The sequence below is a fragment of the Poromitra crassiceps genome (genome assembly GCF_964638095.1).
Source record: "Poromitra crassiceps genome assembly, chromosome: 7".
NCBI classification, from domain to species: Eukaryota; Metazoa; Chordata; class Actinopteri; order Beryciformes; family Melamphaidae; genus Poromitra; species Poromitra crassiceps.
The window spans coordinates 9484961-9503855 of NC_139628.1; the positions used below are offsets into that span (position 1 = coordinate 9484961).

At 42.1% G+C, this 18895-nt stretch overlaps 1 protein-coding gene across 1 annotated transcript in view; it reads left to right on the forward strand.

The window, feature by feature from the left end:
* Positions 1-4443: 4443 nt before the first annotated feature.
* The window catches only part of LOC310779399 (NLR family CARD domain-containing protein 3-like), a gene marked incomplete at its 3' end in the record, with an annotated part of 274039 nt that continues 259587 nt past the window's right edge, over positions 4444-18895 (forward strand). The window contains exon 1 of the mRNA XM_083639934.1: positions 4444-4494. The remainder of the gene's footprint in view (positions 4495-18895) is intronic.

Consider the following 18895-nt stretch of genomic DNA (forward strand, 5'->3'; position numbering starts at 1 on the left):
TTTCTCTCTCAACTCACACACACACACACACACACACACACACACACACACACACACACACACACACACACAATATTCTGCATTATTACAAAACAAGTGCAATTTTGTGTTCACATGTACAAGAATCACATGTAATATCTATTACTCTAGGGCAGTGGTGCCGAATTTGGGGCCCGCGGGCCAAGTTTGGCGCTCTTTTTTTTTTTGGCCCGCCACGGATTTGGCGGTAGTTTTTTTTTTTTTTTGCAGGCCAGGCCACGTTGCCCGACGTGCCCGATTATGCAGCAGCAGTCCGCGCCTGAATGGAGATGTCGGGACTCTTCTATCTACGATTAACGTTAATTTTGTGCAGCTGGTATTCTCTCTCCCCGACTCTATCACACCGGTGTGAGGCATTGCTATCTGAGGATTGATTGCTCCTGATTGGTTGGCTGGGGGTGAGCTCTGATATTTGATCCCTCCCCAGTCACTGGCTTTACACCAGCTCAGCAAGATATACAGATCATCATCACAGCATTGGCACACTGACAAAAGAAAGTTTAGGACGGAGTGGCAAGACAAGTATTTTTTTTCCCGAAGTAAATTCAACAGTTTGTCTCATTTGCAGACAGAGAGTGGCTGTTTTGAAAGAGTACAATATACGTCGCCACTACGAAACTGATTTTCAAAGTACCCTTTTTTCAAGTTGTGAATTAAGTCAAATTTCTCTCTTGATTAAAAAGGTGGAAAATACAACTGTTTTTAACTCATTGGCTGCCAGCCATTTCTGGAAAACGGACGCTCCCAGTGCCAGCCCTTTCAGAGCGTTTTCAGTGATTTCTCAAGACCCACAGAATATTGTGTGATATTACTATGTAAACACCGAACACGCCCAAAGAACGATGAGACTCTCTTGTATCATCACCAAAAAAAGTTTATATCAATTTCTTTAGTTATCAGCAGTAGAAGATAGGTTGGTTTCACCAAAAACAGATGTTTCAAACTACTGTAGAACCTGAGATAATGAGCCTTTTGTGAAATGAAGCATTTCAAGCACATCACTGACTCTGAAGCTAATATTTTCTGATGTAGTGACACCTCAAATATCTGAAGAGTAATTTCCTTCAATAAAACAGCAAAAACAAAGGAATTTTGATGGCAAAATAATATTTTTTAGCTGCAACCAGCAGCGCTGGCCCCTGCGTGCGCAGACCCTACACCTTCTTGCTGGTCTTGATTTACTGCTGGTGGGCGTCAGGTATTCTAGCTTGTGTTTGCCAATCTGTCCATCGAGCCTGCTGTCTGGGTCGGTGTTGTATGGTGCCCTGCGTGCCCCACCCCCCTCAACTGCAAACTCCTCCTCCGTGGGAGTGTCTCTGGTGGCTCTCTGCTGCACGAATTTTCTGCTGCACGTTTCAAAGTGCGCTGTACCCAGCGTATATTTTCACAGCGCTCCGCCGTTTTTGTGCCCCGGCTCCCAGCGCTTCCAGCTGAGAATAATTTAACTTTTCAGAAAGACGCTGGTGTCGGGTGCTCCTTTTCTGGCAACTAATCATATGGAGAAACTATCGCAACGAGACAGAAAGGCTCAATTGTGGGAGCAGATTGGCTGCTGTTCACGTTACAGCATGCATCGGTTTCCGTTTCCCCACGGCTTCTTCTACTCTTTTTTATCATCTTTCTCTAATCCGGAGAGCACTGTCGCCACCTAATGGGTCCGTAAAATAGCTTATACACCTTCAAAATCCCCCATACTTTTACAGGAGATGCATCAGGCTTTTATCCACGTCCCACTGTCAAAAAACGCAATTGACGTCTTTAGACGTCAATGGCACTCTACGTTATTATTTGAATTGACGTCTTTAGACGTCAATGGCACTCAATGAGTTAACTGGGTCTTTATTGATTAAATGTTTAAGCTCCCCACAAATGCAGATGTTTTTTTAAATATATATAACCAATTGCAAATTATTACAATTACCAAACAGATAAAAAGTAGATTATTATATTGAAATGTTATTTTAGATTTAGAATGTTAATTTTCTATAAAACAATACATTTTAATGTAATTCCACGTTTATTTTTGGCCCTCGGCCCTCCACCCAGATTGAGTTTTGGCCCTTCATGGGAAATAATTTGGGCACCCCTGCTCTAGGGGCTACACTACTAACACTACACATCACTAGTGCATTTGCAAAATGCAATTGCTAAATTGCTTGGGAACCATATAGTCATGGCATTTAATCAGATATTTGGTCTATCTAGGAATAAGTTCCTTAACAAGAAATGTATTCACAATGTGTTTATAAAGGTGTCTACTAAGACAGTATCAACAGGGGCAGTTTTAGGATCAGGGGCCGGTTGCACAAAGCACCTTAAGTTAAGATTTTCCTTACGAGTCCGAGTTAAGTTGTCCATACAATTTAATCGGTTGCATAAAAGTAAAATCTTCTCCATAAGGTTAAACATTGTAAGGAAAACGTAAGCACAAGTGCAAAATGAAGAGGCTAGATCTATGAAGAACTACACAGATCACATTAATATCATCTTTACTGTTCAGTAGGTTTACAATGATGAAAAAAATAATTGTCTATCTAAAATATATATTCTGCATACAGGTCACTATGGTTAGAATACTGCTGGCTTAAATGCAATGACCAAATCACTTCCAGGGGTGAACTCAAGTACAAAGTAACATGCTTTGTAGGCATAAACAACATTAAAATATGATGAAAATGGCATTTCCTAACTTTGATTGGAATGATGTTCAGCCAAGACAATACTTATATAAGCCATACAGCAGGAGTTTGCAATTAACTAGTTGAAATTCATACATTATGGCAGTCAAAGTCTATTTGTGGCGGTCAAAATCTATTTGTGGCGGTCAAATTCTATTTGTGGTGTAACGCCACAGAGTGAGGATTTGTTCCAATTCTTCAATTCACTGTCCATAAATGTACTGTAAATATACCATGAAGCACAATTCTTTCAGAATACTACTTTAACTAAAATAATAAAGTGCATCAGTTACAATGTCCAAAACACCACCACCACTCATGACCTTAAAAAAGAAAATGCTGTGATGCTGTATCAGTAACTTTTGAAAATTGGTAGATTTGTGCGATTTTGACAATGTTGACGATTGGACCAGCACTATTTTCTGAAAATGGCTCAGAAAGACGCACTTACCTTCAATGTACCTGGATGTCCCTTACAATTTTAGGTGCTACATTCTGGACTAGAAAGTTTAAGGCTGTGATCATGCTAGAGCTCACTCATAGGTCATTTTATGCTATAAGGTCAAGTAAAAAAATTTTTGTATCATCACATTGAAATGGTTACTATGAGGCCATGAGACCTGCAGCATCAGAGCTCATCTTCAGGGCAGAGAGTGCGTGCGAGGCAAAGCTACAGACAACACATGGTGGCTATATGGACGTGAGGAAGCTGCTCTATTTGACATATTGAAAGGAGCTCTTTTTTTCCTGTAATGTCAGAGATGTGGATTCCACCGGTCGTTTGATCGTCACACAGCCCCTTCAATTTTAGAATTTTTCCACATTTAACAGGAGGTGGAGTTCAGACTGGTTTAAAGGGAGGTGGAGTTAGGCTCAGAAGACGGGAGAAGTAATACATTAACTTGTAAAGGTTATGGGGAACGATGTGGAATAATCTTTTTGGTGAAAAGATTGCTGGTCTGCCGACTGCACACAGCACCATCAAGTGTTGAGGTGGTGAGAGTCAGATGCACCAGAGCTGCTTACTTTTTACCCCATTCAAGACAACTCGGACCACCGGAAAAAATGGGTTCCGACCTATAAAAAGTGAATTGAACGGTCGTCCAGACCGGAATTACAGCTCGGAAATTCGGGTATCATTCAGAGCTCCGCCTTGTCCGAGTTGATGTCATATCCACACATCTCATCCAAAATGTTGCATTACCGCCTCCACTCCCCAGAAGCCTCCTTGGTTTTCCCTCCGACAGGGAAGTGCAGCGTGAACGCAAATATGCCAGGGGCAGAGGTTCCGAGATTAAACCTCCGGCGGTCTGAGTTGTCATGAGTGCAGTGAGGTCACATTGTAAACCCATATAGGGGGAAGGGGCGGGAGGGAGGAAACATGAGCCGTCTGTGGCAAAACAATGTCACTGATGCAAAAAGACAGATACAACTTTAGAGTGCTGCTCTGCCTGACGTTTTCAATTTCATATTTTTTCTTCACCGTGCTCTTGTCAAGTAGTGTTAGGGCTACTTGCTGCAATAAAGTTCTAAAAAAAAGTGTGGACAGATGTTTCCGGATTCAAACCAGTCTGCCCATTCCCCCGTCTCTCTCTCTCTCTCTCTCTCTCTCTCTCTCTCTCTCTCTCTCTCTCTCTCTCTCTCTCTCTCTCTCTCTCTGTTTCTCTGTCTCTCTCTCTCTCTCTCTCTCTCCCCCTCCCTCTCGGTTCATTTCGTTGTTTCCTGGTTAGTCGTTGCGCAGATTATTTTCTCCACCTAAAGATATTGTATAAGAGCAGTTTACTGAGTTTACAGTATATAAATAATAAATATATATATTTACAGTTTGTCTGAAGTTTACATTCAAAACAACTCAACGCTCTTTTACAACATGTTTGTGTTTTAGTGTGTTCATGTTAAAATAGTAGAAATGGTTCATAATCAGTTGTGTTGCTTTCTGCCTGCAGGTTTGAGGAAAAAACTTTGGTTTCCCTCATGGACGAGCACTGCCAGATAGGCCTGTTATGAGATGCTTTTGACGATTGACAAAGTTAATAGGTAAGGTTTCAACTATGCTTTATGAAGGATATTATATTGTATTATACCATATTACATTTTAATGTAATATAATGTATATAAGCTATTTAATGTATTATGTGCTTATTTAGGCAGGTTTCACTTCCTGTGCTCGACTAGGTTAAGCTAGTTACAATCAGCAACATGATGAGGCAATACATTAAAATACAACATATGATCAAACAAAGTACAAAGTAAAACAATGTAATCACAAGATAGTAAAATCTCTTGGAATAAAATAGAAGGAATGGACTTCCTGTCACATGCTCCACGTTAGTAAGAGTTTTGATATGCGAGGTCGATTTCAGCCATGGGCAGAGGTGGCAGGTGGGCAATGCCCACCCAGAGCAAAGTCTCAAGGATCAGTTTATGCAGAAATTGCAAAGTGAGCTCAGAAGCATGACATCATGTGACTTGTACATAGAATTAAAAAAATAACTCAAACTGGAAAAGTATCTGCTGTATGTAAACCAAAGGTATAGACATGCAATCTGTAACTTCAGGGTTAACCCTGTAAGACCCACGGTTGTAATATTACAACATTTGTATTTTATAAAAAAAAGGGTATAAATCATTTGTTTTCTTGTTCTTTTTTCACATAAACATCATCATTGGATCCTATTGTTTAGTCTTGCAATGCTATTGGCCAGGATATTTGCATATAAGTACCCCCCACAGGGCCAGGACACATCACAACTTCAAAATTGTTGACGGAGCAACAACTCTCTTTTTCACTGGACGGAATTCCTCACAAAGAAGTAAGTAAAATGCCTGTAATATTTGTTTGGGTGATCATTAGAATGTCTAGAACATGTACATATGTTATTATTGTGAAACATATCCCCCAAATGTAAATTAGAGCATGTTTTATAGAGGTTGCTATTTTACAACGGTGGGGCAGTGTGGTAGCAAATATCCAGGTGGTACTGTTAGTTTACATACCTGGCTAAGGGGAGTCTTATAGTTTTAACAATACATTTATACAGTTATATGTGTATTTTCCCCACATTGCATACCTAAATATATATATAGTGTAGGCTATATGTGCATTTTTACTTTAATTTCTAATTTCCAATAATATTTGTAACCAAATATACTGCATAAAATGTAATTGCTTACAATGTTTTAGTAATCACTTTCAACAGATCAGTTCCTACTTCTGTTTGTAATCATGTTTTAGTTGGTTTAAGTTAGTTCCTGGAGGATTCCATGTGGTAATTGTTCATGTGGGGGTTGCACACATAGGACCATCATCATTGTTCATGTGAGGGCTGGTGGGGGTTGCCCACTTAGGACCATCATCCCTTTGTGAGGATAAGCAAAGCACAATAGGTTGGCCAGACAGTATTGTGTGACTTGTGAAATGTGTACTGCAGTGAGATGTGTAAACACTACTAATGTACTAAAGTTATTTATTTATTTTCATTTCAGAATGCCACAAGCAAGGAGAGAGCCTCGCTTCATTGCAAGATACAAGATACAAGATGCACTGGATATGGTACTGAATGTAGAGAGTGATGTGGATATCGACTTCACTGAAACTGATGAAGAGTCAGATGAAGAGGCCTGTGGAGAGGAGTCAAAAGAAAACCAACCACCCAGTGAACCCACTAACTGCCCAGTAGATGCAGACATTCAGCCGCCCCAACCGGCCAAACACTTCAGCTCAGAAGAGACAACTGGAAGAGAGTCCAAACCGCGCTCCACCCAAGGCACCACGTCAACACCTGCCATCGGATGTGCGCCAGGACCAAGTTGGCCATCTCCCACGAAAGACACAGAGAGGGCGCTGCAGGAATGGTGGCTGTTCAGGGTACACCAACTTACTATGCCACAAGTGTGATGTTCGTCTGTGTATTTCAGGTCACAGGAACTGTTTCTGGGACTATCACTGCAAATAAGCGTAAGCAATTGTTTGTAAATGGTGTTCAAAGTGATTTGCAGTCACTTGGAGTATGAGAGGGGGGTGCCTGTTACATGTTGCAGAGTAATTAGGTAATTAGGTTTCTTTAGTACATTTATTGTATGTATTGTTATCATTTTGTTGTTCTTTTAATAAAATCACAATTCTTAAAAATATGGCTTACATTGATGTTATTATTCATAATGTATACTGTTCTGAGGCCAAATATTATTCATAATGTATACTGTTCTGAGGCCAAATAATAAACCATAACCATATAAATTAACCCTTAAGTTGTTTTAATGAAGTATATATACATTTGTCATGTTATTCTGACAATGAGTAAAAATGGCCTATAGGAAATTCTGCTACCTGATTGACCCTACGTTGTGATATTACAACATTTGCATAAAACCTTACAAAAACCTATTTTTTTTAAAAACACTATATTTTCTTCTCCAAAGTACTCCTACAACACCATCAGAAAGGTTGAATAATTTTTTTTGCAAGTAGAAATATATCCGGGTCTTACAGGGTTAATAACACCAGAATCCCCAAGGTTGTTGGTAGATATAAAGGACTGCATAGAAGTATGAGGATCTGTAACCTCTGTAGTGACAACTGTGTGGGAGACGAGTATCATATTTTGTTTGAATGCAAGAATGCAATTATTTTGAATTTCAGAGAGTGGTATTTACCCAGATATGATTTAACTCGTCCATCTATGTTTAAACTGATCTTACTACTACAACCAGACAGACAAAAAGTCATGTGTAAATTAGGTGCTTTTTTGAAGAATGTCCTGCCTCTGTTTAAATGACATATGCACTAGCCATGCCGTGTGCCGTGTGCCATTGTATATTGTTTTTGTATGTTTTGTTTGTGCTCCATACCATGTGATCATGGTCAATGAGTCACATTAAATAAATGAAAAATGAAAAAAATAAATGAAATGAGACATGAGTCTTGCACACCCAATCAAAAGTTAGGAAAATATGTTTATTTTCACCCCCAGCCAATGGAAAAATTGTACAGAAAATACCAGTAGTGATTCTAGCTTCTGATTGGGTGGGCACTGAGCTTCAGCCCGCCTCCAATGTCCTCTCAACTCATGTATTGAGAAACACAGAGCTCTGAGAGACAGACTCGACTGTCGCCCTCTGCTGCCCAGACTGAACTGTGGAGAAATGATGTGTCTGTCAGCAGACCCCTACCCAAAGACACGCCCCCAGCAGTAGAGAACCAATCGGCGATTATTATTCTTCCACACACACCATGGTGACTTTTCTAAGAAGTTTAGAAATCATCTTTCTCTCAGTTCGTGAATGCTGTGCTGCTAGCGAAAGCTCATAGCTTGACGTACATTACATTACATTAATTTACTTCATCCAAAGCGACTTACAACACTCTTGCAGCTGCTGTGCGTTCATGATGTATCGGTTTCTTATACCAAAGCCCCGTGCTGCTTCTGTCTCTAGCGATGCTGCTGCCAGCACATCAGCAGAGGCTCCGGATAATGTTAGAGCTCCTGTACCGTCCACAAGCACTGCTGCTCCGACTCCTGTACCAAGCCCTGCCCCAATGCAGCTCCCTCCCTCGGCTCCCTCAGCCTCACCTGACGGAGGAGTTAGTGACTAAATGGCGATGCACCATCCCAGCCAATACTAACTAGCTACCCAAAGCGTGCATACGGTGCTATATCACGATCATTCAATCCTGCCTGGTACCGCACACGACAGTACTCTGTTGTGCGGGATGCATGCTTTTGTTTTCCCTGTCGAAAATATGTCCAAGCCAATGGACATTGTTTTTACCTCGCGATATGTCATTACGCACAGCCTTGCCACACCAGGACATCAAATTATGCTGCTAAAATTGGGTATGAGTATGTATTTGCGCATGTGAAACAATATAATACGCTCGTGCTTATGTTTGATCGAGCTCTCCCATAGTGACATAAATCTGATTCCATAATTAGCAGATAATTAATTGAGGCAATCAACTAGCCTATAACTCACTGAGAAACTTTTATCACATCGCAAAGGGGGAAATTCATTGAGAAAACTTGTTGGACAATGGACATAGGCTATTTACCCAGCGAGCATTTTTAGGTTGAAAAGACGTTTAAAGGGGCCATATTATGCATTTCTTAATTTTGTATCATATGCTGTTACAATCCTGGGTGGTCATATTAAAGGTGGGCTAAGCTTCAAATAAATAGGTGATGGTGTTTGAATGTTACCCCCATGAACCCCCCCCCCCCCCCCCCATGAAGTCTCGTAGACGAGAGGAGATGGATTTGTGCGAGAGCCATAGTCCTAGGTGACGTCAGGTAGGACTTGTTACCATGGTGATGCCAAGCATAGCCCGGGCCAGCACGCGCCCTAGCCTTCACCCATCCGTCTGCCCCTCCCTTCCCTGTTCTGACATTGCTCCCAGGGCCGTAGCCAGGGATTTCGGGCCCCATGAAAGGATATCACATCGGGCCCACGGATGCCGCCGTCCGAAGGGCGGTGGCGGAAAATGTTGGCCATTTGAAGCCCAATTTAGAGGAATATCTCATTTTAAATCAGAGAGTTCCCCAAACTTTTGAGTAGCCAGTCAGATTGAAAAAGTAGCCGAATCATGTTTGTGGCGTTTGTTCCAGTGGTCCTTTTCCCAATTAATAAACAAACCTCAAATATGTATCGATGAGTGTGACAATTGAAATAATACCAAACAAATATTGTCATGCCGTAACCCAGAAACTTTGATGATAGAGAGGACCACAAAAAAATTTCCTCGCCAGATTTTGCTGAGGGTTGGGGGCCAAACGGCGCTGGTGCGGAAAAATTTGCGGCATTTGAAGTCAGGTTTAGAGGAATAACTCATTTAAAATGAACAGCTGTGATGTCATTATTCAGTCTTAAACACCAATATTTGATCCTTTTCTCATTCACTCCTATCTCACCACTTGCTCTCCCTGCAGGGCTTGAAATTAGCTTTTTTGGCCACCTGCCAATATGGCTGCTAGAATTTACCAGCCAATTAGAATTTCCACTAGCCAAAATGTTTTTCTTGAAATAAACCAGAATATGAGTGGGTTAATTTAACACGTTCATTGCCATTGACGAGTTGATACGTCAAAAAAAATCCAACGGTTGACTGCCAATGACGAGTTGATACGTCAAAAAAAAAAAAAAAAAATTGACGGTGGGACGTTGATCTAACCCTTTTACATCTCTTATATAAATATTGGAGCCACCGAACGTGTACAACCCATTCCACCGACCCACTAAGTGGCGACAGTGCTCTCCAGACTAGAGGAAGCCAAGCAAAAAGCAGTGTGAGGAAGCCATTCTCATGAAAATGGATTGGCGAAAACGCTTTTGCTTTCGCGCTTGGGAGCTGGCGGTGGGGGATTGCAAATTTGCATAATAGATTATGGGTGCAACACACTTTGAAACACCTTTGAAACACCAGCAGAAAGGAATCGCAAGCAGCTTCATTCCAGCTGAGCTCACAACCGAAAACGAACGAGCCTCATTCTCATACTGTAGGCGAAAACGCTTTCGCGCTGGTGCACACGGGCGCACAACGGTGGGGGGTTCCAAAAATAGACTGGGTGCAAAACACACTTTGAAACACGCAGCATAAAGCCTAGAATCGCACAAAGCTTCATCAAAGCTCTCAACCGAAAACCCAAGAAACGAGCAGCCCCATCCAGACTCGCCGACGAGGGGGTAGCCAGGGAGGGAGGCTGCTCAAACTCGCAGCAGCAGCAGCAGCAGAAGAAACTCGCTTGTGACAAACGCTGCTGAAAGCCACCAGAGACATGCCCACGGAGGGAGGAGTTTGAAGGAGAGGGGGTTCAGAACTATATTGTTTAGATGTCTGATGTCTCACTGATGCCAAAAATAAATGGTTAAAGTGACTGTTCTGCCTGTTTGATTGAATTTCACAAAACTGCGATTATCTCAGCTTTCAGTCTCAGACGCTGAAACCATGCTGTATTCAAGTGCTAATGCCTACATAACTACTAACTCTACAAACTAACTCTTTTAGACAGAGAAAGCACACATTCTATTAGTTCTTTTGAGATATTTTGTGTTCACAAAATCTTAGCAGAAAAGAATCCTCGGGTCTTGAAAGATGAGCCAGAATCCTCAAAAAAACCCTCTGGCAGAAGCTACCTACAGTAAAAAAAAAAACGGCTGGCAGTGAATGTGTTAAGACCGCCCAAATCCCGTTTGCGCAGGCATTTTGGGGAGCAGATGATTTTTGGCAGAATTGGCACGGCTCTAATTTGCGCTTGCGACTGGTGCCGTGGATAGCGGGGATAGGGGATAGCGCCTGCCGGAAGATAGAGGCCAGTGAGTTTTCTTGTTGCCTTGCCAACCTAACCCCGCGTCACCAGGCTCTCTCCAACCTGGCTGTCTGGGACAACACATGGCTTTGCTGGTCTGCAGACTGCACAGCACCATCAAGTGTTGACATGGTGAGAGTCAGATGCACCAAAGCTGCTTACTTTGAGATCACATTGTAAACCCATGGGGGGAAGGGGGGGGGGGTTGTTTTGCCACAGACGCATGAGCGTCTGTGGCAAAACAAAATGTCACTGATGCAAAAAGACAGATAAAACTTTAGAGTGCTGCTCTGCCTGACGTTTTCTATTTCATATTTTTTCTTCACCGTGCTCTTGTCAAGTAGTGTTAGGGCTACTTGCTGCAATAAAGTGTGGACAGATGTTTCCTGATTCAAACCAGTCTGCCCACTCCCCCGTCTCTCTCTCTCTCTCTCTCTCTCTCTCTCTCTGTCTCTCTCTCTCTCTGGGGGAAAACTTCGGTTTCTCTCATGCATGAGCACTGCCAGATGGGGACACCTCGGCATTCCGAAATGTCGGCACTCCGAAATACGGGCATTCCGACAAAATTGAGATCTGTCTCGCCATTGCGAAAGAATCCTCCCCCAGACCCTAACCCTAAACCTAACCTCTCCCACCCCCCACGCCTAAGCCTAACCTCCCCCAGAACCTAACCTCTCGGCGAAACATTTTTTGGAGATAAAAAGGGCCGCCTCTCCGAAAGCATAGAAGTCAATGATCGGAATGCCGACACTTCGGAATGGCGAGGTGTCCCCCTGCCAGATAGGGCTGTTATGAGATGCTTTTGACAATTGACGAAGTTAATAGGTAATTCTTTATCACACAAGTTCAACTATGCTTTATTAACAATATTATATTGTATTATACCATATTACATTTTAATGTAATATAATGTATATAAGCTATTTAATGTATTATGTGCTTATTTAAGCAGGTTTCACTTCCTGTTCTCGACTAGGCCTAAAACCTGGGGAAGCTAGTTACAATCAGCAACATGATGAGGCAATACATTAAAATACAACAAATGATCAAACAAAGTACAAAGTAAAACAATGTAATCACAAGATAGTAAAATCTCTTGGAATAAAATAGAAGGAATGGACTTCCTGTCACATGCTTCGCATCAGTAAGAGTTTTGATATTGCAGCTGTCTGTGACATCAGACATATTTTAGATCCCCTCTGGTCTGCTGTTTAGTTGACTATAGATTATGTGGTTAATGTCTCCATCTAGTGGACATAGTAGAACTACTTCACCTGATCTGTGGTGACTGCGTCTGCCCTGCGGGTTCTGGCCAGGGCCGTAGCTAGCTATGAGAACGGGGAGGTCCGGACCTCCCCTAATATTTCAGAGGGAAAAAAAAAAAAAAAATTTTTTTTTTTTTTTTATAAAACAATCTGCATGGAAAAGCATGAAAAACACGGGATCGCTTTTATTTTGAAACGAAAGGCAGGTCAGGCAGGAAGTCATCTGACGCCGCGTCCGCGGTAACTTGATTCCGAGAGAGCAGCAGCATGGTGGTGAGTGATGACTGTCTGTCTGCCTGGCGAGATAATTGAAGGTGAGCGAGCGAGTGAACAGTGAGCGAGTGAACGACAGACAGTGAGTGACACTGACAGATTTTTTAGCAACAACCAAGAAAGTAAGTGTCTAGTCTGTCTCTTAAGTAATGTTACCTGTGTGACACGTTGGGATGCTACTGGCTAATCATGCATGATGCCAATTGCCAAGCTCCCAAAGTCAGGTATGCAGGTGGCTATATGCATGGTTTCAGTTTCATGACCCAATAAGTAACAAAAAGAGGTGGTGTAAAGTTAAAAACAACATAATATATTTTATTTTATTTTTCAATCGTTCCTATCAGGAATAAATAAATGTCCCTCTGTATGTTTTTTTTATTATCGATGATGACTTTGTGTGTTGTGTACGGCTTGGGTTGTGTACCTGTGTTTGTAGGTGTCATTTTGATATGAATTTGGCTAAAACAGTTTGTGTTTGTTAGTTACAATTATGTTGACAGGAGAGCTGAGCAGGTGGTGACATGAAAGAGAATATACTGAATAATGACATCACAACAGTATAATCCTAATGTTGATTTAAAATGATATATTACTCTAAATATGGCTTAAAAAGGGGGGAAAAAAAACTCAAATTTTTTTCGGCGGCGCCCCCTTGCTGGACCTCCCCTATTTCGGAACCCTGGCTACGGCCCTGGTTCTGGCCTCTGTCGTTACACTATAGACGAGACTTGTTTACCCTGAAGTTATGAGGCCGCACCCTCACATCAAATGAACACAGATACAGGACTGACAAAGGAGAGTATTAGGCAGAGTCTGTCTCTCTCTCTCTTTCTCTACAGATGAAGGCAGACATTCTCTGTCTCTGTGACTTGATGCTGTTTCACTCTTTGTCATATTGCAGCCATTTGCTAAAAGCAATTAATTTCATTTTTTTCCTCGTTCATGCACACACCACCCAATATTGTCAGAAAAACACAGACTTGTAGACATTTTTGCAGATTTAAGTCGTCAAGTCAAGTCAAGTTTGTTTGTATAGCACATTTCATACACAGAGGCAATTCAAAGTGCTTCACATAAAATGGTTGACAGGAAAATAAAAGAAAAGAAGAGAGTAAAATGGACATTTAAAAGCATCACAAAAAAAAAAGAGTATAAAAAGTGCATTAAGCAACTTCATTAAGCACATAAAATGGTTGACAGGAAAATAAAAGATTTAAAAGCATCACAACAAAACTTAAAAAAAAGAGTATAAAAAGTGCAATAAGCAACAGGCGCAGCAGTTGCAGAAAGAGCTCAAACTTATAGAGGACTCATTGGGTTTGCATAGTAGCTGTCAGCAGTTAAAAGCGACGGTAAACATAAAAGTCTTTAGTCTATTTTTAAAAGTAAGTAAGGTTGGGGCAGATCTGAGGTCTTCAGGCAATTTGTTCCAGCTAGCAGAAGCATAGTGGGTAAATGCAGCCTTCCCGTGATTTGATTTGATCCTAGGGACAGTTAATAAGCTGGACCCTGTTGACCTAAGAGTTCTAGACGGTTCGTAGCGTGGGAGCAATTCAGCTATGTATTTTGGGCCTAGGCCGTTAAGTGATTTATAGACTAATAACAGTATTTTAAAATCTATTCTCTGACACACTGGCAACCAGTGTAAGGACTTAAGAACTGGAGTGATATGATCAGCTTTCTTAGTCTTCGTTTTTTTTTTATTACAAAAAAACACTGAAATATCACATGGCCATAAGTATTCAGACCCTTTTCTGTGACACTTGTATATTTAACTCAGGTGCTGTCCAATTCTTCTGATCATCCTTGAGATGGGCCTACACCTTCATTGTGCTTAATTATATAGATTGGACTTGATTGGGAAAAACACACACCTGTCAATATAAGACCTTACAGCTCACAGTGTAAAGTCAGAGCAAATGAGAATCATGAGGTCGAAGGAACTGCCTGAAGAGCTGAGAGACAGAATTGTGGCAAGGCACAGATCTGGCCAAGGCTACAAAAAAAATTATGTTGCACTTAAGGTTCCTAAGAGCACAGTGGCCTCCATAATCCTTAAATGGAAGAAGTTTGGGACGACCAGGACTCTTCCTCGAACTGGCCGTCCGGCCAAACTGAGCATCCGGGGGAGAAGAGCCTTGGTGAGAGAGGTAAAGAAGAACCCAAAGATCACTCTGGCTGAGCTCCAGAGATGCAGCGGGGAGATGGGACAAAGTTCTAGAAAGACAACCATCACTGCAGCCCTCCACCAGTCGGGGCTTTATGGCAGAGTGGCCCCACGGAAGCCTCTCCTCAGTGCAAAACACATGAAAGCCCGCATCGGGTTTGCCAAAAAACACCTGAAGGACTCCCAGACTCTGAGAAATAAAATTCTCTGGTCTGATGAGACCAAAATCGAACTTTTTGGTCTTAATTCTAAGCGGTATGTGTGGAGAACACCTGGCACTGCTCATCACCTGCCTAATACCATCCCTACAGTGAAGCATGGTGGTGGCAGCATCATGCTGTGGGGGTGTTTTTCAGCTGCAGGGACAGGACAACTGGTTGCAATTGAAGACAAGATGAATGCAGCCAAGTACATTGATATCCTGGACAAAAACCTTTTCCAGAGTGTTCACGACCTCAGAATGGGCCGAAGGTTCACCTTCCAACAAGACAATGATCCCAAGCACACAGCTAAAATAACGAAGGAGTGGTTTCACAACAACTCTGTGAATGTTCTTGAATGGCCGAGCCAGAGTCCTGACTTAAATCCAATTGAGCATCTTTGGAGAGACCTGAAGATGGCTGTCCACCAACGTTCACCATCCAACCTGACAGAACTGGAGAGGATCTGCAAGGAGGATTGGCAAAAGATCCCCAAATCCAGGTGTGAAAGACTTGTTGGATCATTCCCAAGAAGACTCATGGCTGTATTGGCTCAAAAAAGTGCTTCTACTCAATACTGAGCAAAGGGTCTGAATACTTATGGCCATGTGATATTTCAGTGTTTTTTTGTAATAAATCTGCAAAAATGTCTACAAGTCTGTGTTTTTCTGACAATATTGGGTGCTGTGTGTGCATGAACGAGGAAAAAAATGAAATGAATTGCTTTTAGCAAATGGCTGCAATATGACAAAGAGTGAAAAATTTAAGGGGGTCTGAATACTTTCCGAACCCACTGTACAAACAGCTACAAATACAATCAACCGATTGGTCCTATAGATCAGCCATGAGCCAATGGCTATATAGGACAGTGAACCCCCCCCCCCCCCCCATTATTAATTAAATTAATTTCATAATAATAAATTGTGTGTACATAAGCCTACATTAAAAAAAATGCACTTACTGGAAATACTTTCATCTTATTGTTGTTACCCTATATGGCAGAGGTGCTCAAATTATTTCCTATGAAGGACCAAAATTAATCTGGATGGATGGCTGTGTTCATGTTATGTGAAATTACATTAAATTAATTTATTTCATAGACCATTTACATTCTAAATCTTCATGTATTCAATTATTATTGGTATTTTCCACACTGCAATATTGAGATCAATGTATTGGGAGAGAGGAAAAATATATAATTCGAGAAATAAAGCTTATAAACCACACTGCACTGCAAACAGAAAATATGAAGAAAAAAAACACAAAAACACAGGGGTCCTTCCCCAAATTCAGTAAATGACATGTCATGACATGACATGACATGTACGTTCAATAAATGACAACACTCGAAAACAATGGCCCCTATCTTCCGACAGGCGCTATCCCCTAATAGCGCTTGCGCAGTAGCGGAGCCAGAGGGGGGGCAAGGGGGCGGTCGCCCCAGGGCCCACTCGTCAGGGGGGCCCATCAATTTTTTTTTTTTTTTTTTTTTTTTTTTTGCAGGCCAGGCCACCTGGCTGGCAACCTGTGTTTTTATTTTTCTTCTTCAGAACAAGCTTGTCTGTAAAGTGGCTTCACTGTAGTCTTTCTTGGACATAATATTACTTGGCTCAGTGAGTGACAAATTGTGTTTTCGGATATAGGGGCTATCAGCTATTTTACAGTTGTGACTTAAAATGACTTTATTTAATAAAGTCAGTGGTGTGAGTCTGAGAGGAATTCAATCAATAGACAATAACATTGGTGTGTTTAAAATGAGATATTCCACTAAATATGGCTAAAACCGATTCAAACATGCAAAAAAGGCACATTTTTCTTCGCGGCCTGGCAGGCCCGGTTCTACGGGGGTGCAAAAGCATGCATTGCACCCTTATTTGTCTGCATGCTCAGTTGAAAAGTAAAACATTTTATAAATGCTACAGCTGCACACTTACTGTTTAAACTTGAATTATAGTTGTTGTTTTTCTTTGTTCTTTGATGTGATTTTATGGCTTTTTGGCACCTATATGTAACCTTTTAAGGTTGAGATAATTGTATTATCATTATATGGTCCAAATATTTCAGTAAAGCACTTGAAACACTTGAAATATTCTTGCTTGGGTGGTATCATTCTACTTGAAATGATGGTCAAATGCATTATTTTTAGTAAAATAACATGTCAAATTTTTCGGCCGGCCGGCCTTTGGCCGGCCACCCGAGTGGGCCCGGCCTTCGGCCGGGCATCTGCACCCCTTCCTATCTAGGATGCACCCCTAGTCATCTTGTTCTGGAACCGGCCCTGCGGCCTGGCCTGGCCTTCAAAAAAAAAAAAAAAAAAATTTTTTTTTTTTTTGATGGGGCCCCCCTAAGAGCTTCGCCCCCTCTGGGCTGATAGGGTCGCTCCGCCCCTGCGCTTGCGCACCTGTTTGCGCGTGCCTTAAGGCAGGGAAGATAGCAGTCCGCCTTGCACCGTCCGTCAGGTGTTATGCCGAGTTTTGCACCCCAGCGCTGGCAGCATCCCCACCTCACGGGAGCATATTGTAATGATTTATACAGAAATGTAACTGTTTAAAAGTGATATAATTGTCTGGTAGACGTGACCTCCCTGATTTCTAAGTTAAAACAGCCCGAAATATGTTGGGAATGCAATTCTCGGCTGAGATGCGGAAACGTTCACGGCACGAGTCGCAGACGCAAATTAGAGCCGTGCCAAAATCATCTGCGCCCCAAAATGCCTGCGCAAATGGGATTTGGGCGGTCTTAACTACCAGAATTATTCACAGGCGTGGCCAGGCAATGCTGGGCATTACGTCAATCAAAACCAATCAGATTCCCGTCTCGCAATGGCTGCGCGAGGCATGCAATAGGCTGTAATTCTCTCCATGCGTAATAGAGTGTACTCACTCGTGCGAGGACAGAGAGAGCTTATTGACAGATCGTCTGTGGTGCCAACGACCCTCCGGCTTATGAAGTTAAATAGCCTATGTCCATTGTCCAACAAGTTTTCTCAATTCATTTCCCTCTTTGCGATGTGATAAAATTTTCTCAGTGAGTTATAGTTAATTGCCTCACTGAATTATCTGCTAATACCCAATTTTAGCAGCATAATTTGATGTATTGGCGTGGCAAGGCTGTGCGTAATGACATATTCAAAAGGAATTCCACTTTCCACTGCGCTGCGCTGCACGGAGATTATGGTGCGCAACCCAGCGCAGTGAGGTATTTGCGCCTAAGAGGTCCTTTTCAAAGCTCTTAGCGCAAAGTAATTGCACGCTGCTAACGATAGCATAATGCCATCTATCCCACATTTTAGCACTGAAACGCCTGCTTTGGCATGGGGCAGCCAATGCCCAGTACAATTATCACAGGCATGCGCTTGTGTCCGCCCTCCATTTGCATTGCACACAGTGTTAAACGAGCGCAAACGCTAAATTAGTGCTTTTGGGAAGATAGGGCCCAATGTCACTCCACACACAACTTTTTGGCCAGCGGAAGCAGGTTTTGTCCAGTCTAATGTCCAGTGCCGATGCTCGTGAACGCTTTATCGCGCTGGACATATGCTAGGTTCCGACCTAGCCTTGTTTTTTTAATTGACCAGGTCTACTTTAAATGTCATTTTGCATCTGGTTAAATTTTTTGGGGTTGAAGTCTATTCGAAAATGGTCCCTGTAGACGCGGTGGGCGGGGTGTCATGTGGGAGGCTGGGTGCTCAGGAATGGCGTCCAGTCTATCCTGAAGCATAGCACACAACTCACTGAGCTCCTGGCTGCGAAAAGATGGACACCGCACAATCCATCAATCGACGCCGTCTACAGCCATCCTCTTCATCCGACATAAAATCCTGACAGACACCCCTAATAATAAAGTTGAAGTTGTGTGTCTGTGTATGTATCATGAGTCGGAAATTAACAGGAATGCCAGCAAAAATGCCAGCAAAAAATAAAATAAAATTGCCCTTTGATTTGGGATGACGGGGGCTTTTAATGCCCCC